Source organism: Vanellus vanellus (genome assembly GCF_965231255.1).
Source record: "Vanellus vanellus genome assembly, chromosome: 4".
NCBI lineage: Eukaryota > Metazoa > Chordata > Aves > Charadriiformes > Charadriidae > Vanellus > Vanellus vanellus.
In genome coordinates this window covers 8202505-8206099 of record NC_138909.1, presented here as the reverse complement: position 1 = coordinate 8206099, position 3595 = coordinate 8202505, and the positions used below count along the sequence as shown (strand labels likewise).

Genomic DNA, 3595 nt, shown 5'->3' with positions numbered 1-3595 from the left:
CTGAAGTGAAAATTAAATTACCCAAGGCAGATGGGAAGGCCCTTCAGAATCTTTTTTTTTTTTTTTTTTTTTCCCCTCTGAAAATAACTTGTAAATTAAAAGGGTGGGAGGCAGCGGTTGTCTTTTTAGCCCTTCCAAAAAGGATGGGAGTTGGGAAGAGTGTTTTAGAGGCTTCCGCTGTACTTGTTTGGTCTGTTGCAGCTGCTCCTGGAGAGGCTCGTTCCCTTGAGGCAGTGGGAGAGAGCGGAGTCGTCTTTTCTACGCTCCTGTGCAATAACCTACGAAGGAAGCACGGCACGCGACGCGCCCGCCACCGGTACAGCCCTCTATTTTGTTGACTGTCTGCTGCTTTTGACTGTTGACTGTCTTCACGGTTTTTGAACTGTGTGCTCTAGGAGGGTGGAATGTAAAACGTTTAGAAATCAATATCGTTGTCGTTGCTGGCGGCGCCAAAATTCAATTCGAAACTGCAGTGGTGATTTAAAACCAGCGTGCTCTTCGGGTGCCAAGTGATGGTGAGTTAGATACGGAACCTCGTCCATACTGAAACCATGCAGTGTATGTAAGCAGATCTAAGGTGGTGGCAGGCTGGGACAGCGTTTTCTCTTCTACAGCTGCAGTTGAGTTCCCCTCTCCTCTCTAGGCGTATTTACGTAGAGGGAGTATTAACTCCTGAACTGAATAAATTCCACCTGTCTTCTGCCTGCTTAATGCCGTGACCAGCTACCAAAGTTGAGAAGTTTAGCCTTGTGCTCGTATACAAGAATTTAAGCCTGAAAACTTTATTTGATGGATGGATCCATGCTAAAAACGTCGCAGATCGCCGAACCTCATTTAATAGACTATTTTAGTCACGCTCCACAAAGGTTTTTGTGTAACCTGAGTGCTGACTGCAGTAAAAGATGACTCCAAATGGGCAGTTTTCAAATTAGTGCGATGGTTCTCCTTTACATTTTCTTTGACGTTTTCACAAGAAGCGGTTGCTATAAATGATAAACAGTTTAGACACAGATCTGCAAAAGCGCCCAATTCCTATTAAGATGTCTCCCTCCCTCTGATCCATCTTTGAGGATCGGGACCCTTGGCTCCTGAGGTTTTCTGGCGACGGCCTTGTCAGACTTTGCAGGCAGAGATATATGGAGGAAGTTCTACTGGAACTGGAGCTACTTCAGAGAAGTAGCTGTACGAGGGATGACTGCTGGCACTGCGTTTAAAATCTCTGAAAAGAAGGAAATTCTTTGCAGACTTCAAAGATATGGTTTTTTAAATGGGGCTCCATTTTGCTCTTTTGCACCCTTCTAAATTGTGGTTGGAATTTGAAGGGAGTACTTTTGTTTTCCGGTCTATGAAAGCAATCAGTGTATTTTTAGAATACAAGATAAAAAGCTTTACTGGGGTTTTTAAAGACGTACGTCCCCCTGGATCAGCTGTGGAGTAAAACTGTCGCACTGCAATTGGACTGAAGTCATTTATGGAATAGTCATTATTCCGTTGGTAAAAGGAACCTTACATTTTATGTCAAAGTATCTCGCTGTTCTATAAATTCTACTGGAAAACTTTGTTGAGCAGTCATTTGTATATGACAATATAAGAAATGGTGTAGTGTGAGGTTGTAGCATAAGGAAAAAATTATCACCTTGGAAATTCAGCCTTTACTAAATCCTCAAACTTTAGGATGTAAATGGGATTTAAGAGCTATATTTGCTTCATAAATATGAATCTTTTCCTACAAGTAGAGAGCTATAGTATTGCTTTTGTTTGTGGTGCGTTTCACATATTTTTAACCACCTAAAGTGGGATATTTTGTTGAAGGTATTTACCAAAGCTTACTCTTCACTCGGAGGCGAGAGACGGGCACCTTTTAGAGGCTGTATTGTCTTCACTCAGAAAATATTTTAAAAAGGGGTGAACTGCCATTGGAGGTTCCTCTTCCCATCCTGCCTTCCCCCCAGCCTTCCCTGAAAAAGTCTAGACTTGGAAGCAGTCAGAAAGATAAACCAGTCCTTAAACACAGAGGTAGGGGGACTCATTTCTGGGCTTTCTCATGTGTACAAGAGTGAGTGGCACAACATGAAAAAAACCCACCCAACTCATCTATGAGTTCTTTATCTCTAGATAAATCTTTAATAACCCTTTTTTATGTGCCCAAGAATCCCTAGAGACATGAAATTAAAAAACGAGAAGATATTTTCCAAGGAACAGAAGCAGTTGGGTTATACAAATGAGACATTCCACTAAATGAAAGCAGGAGATGTTTAAAATCAAACTTTCCATTTAGCGAGAGCAGTGTAATTGTAGACATGATAAAAAACTCCATTAAGTAGCTTTGGAAATGGCTGTAAACAGCTTTTGGAAAGGGGGGGGGTGTCATTTGGCAGGGACAATCCTATAAGTAAGAGAATTTCTACAATACTGTATAAATTTTCCTCCTCCTGTCTTCCCCTTTCCTCTTTTACTACAGTTCATACTTGGGCAATAGAACTTGCAAGAAGAGCATAATTTTTCTTGAGCTTGAAGCTTTTATTTCACTACAGCTGAAGCTTATCAATGGAAGCAAAGGGTGCCTGGAAAGGTGAGAAGTCATGAAAGTCAAGGAAAATGAGTTTTCAATAATTCCTATATTATGAACATGACGATATTTGGGTATGTCACTTCTAGGGCCAGCGTAGTACCTTTTGAAGTTAACAGCCCCGTGCATTGTTCCAAAGAGGTTATGTCCATCCTGCGGCACCCAGGCTGCTTTCCTTCATTTACTTCATCTTTTGTTCAATAGTGACAAGCCCAGGAGAGACCAAGGCTGTAGCTGCACATCCTGGACCTGGGTCAGGATAAGACCACCCCCAACCCTTCGTGACATCCTTCACAGTGGTCCGGATCCTGGGGGAGAAGGGAGCTGTGGTGAGTTTGCACAAGGTCCCTGACCCAAGTAATCATTGATCTAAGAGGGCAGGGCACATGGGCCGGCTGAATATACTGCGTTTACTCCCAAAGCCTTCTCCCACCACAGGAATTTAGGAAAGGAGATGGTGGCTATAGTGCTTTACACGGTAGTGCCGCACCAAGCCTGCTAGCTGCCGTACTGTCTTCCTGCTCTCCCCTTACGTATCCACGGTCCACATCGTCATCTCTATTTCAGCTTCTTTGGCACAGTTCTCACACCGCTGTGGGCATCCTTCTACTTCTCTGCATCACCAAGTCCCTCGATGTACCAACGTAACCGTACTGCCAGTTACTCCCCCCCTCCCCCCCCTCCCATTGCCACTGAGGTGAGGATCCCACCCTGTGTGTTGGCTGCTGTTGTGCGCTGGCATGAAGGTATGGTCAAAAGAAGCTGCAGAGCTCACTTGTGAGCCTGTGGTCTATGCGAGCGCGTGGGATCCATAAGAAACTGCTGCGTTAGAGCGGTGCAGAAGCAATGAGAGCAACTGTGACGTTCCGTGTGGGAATATGCTCGCGCCCCTTGTTATTACTGGCTATAGGCATGGGGGAACTTGTAAGAAAGTATCTAGATCATTCTCCTTGTATATCCAATCTGTAGTAAATGTTTGTCGCTGCGGTTTAAAGTATACATTCTTTGAATGCACAGCATGCTGCT

The 3595-nt window shown here is 43.9% G+C and overlaps 1 long non-coding RNA gene across 1 annotated transcript; it reads left to right on the top strand.

The window, feature by feature from the left end:
* The first annotated feature begins 220 nt into the window (after positions 1–220).
* Positions 221–3352, top strand: LOC309671443. The gene is made up of 3 exons (XR_014269141.1): positions 221–316; positions 2462–2572; positions 2774–3352. It is a non-coding gene; the product is annotated as an uncharacterized lncRNA (long non-coding RNA).
* Positions 3353–3595: the final 243 nt, after the last annotated feature.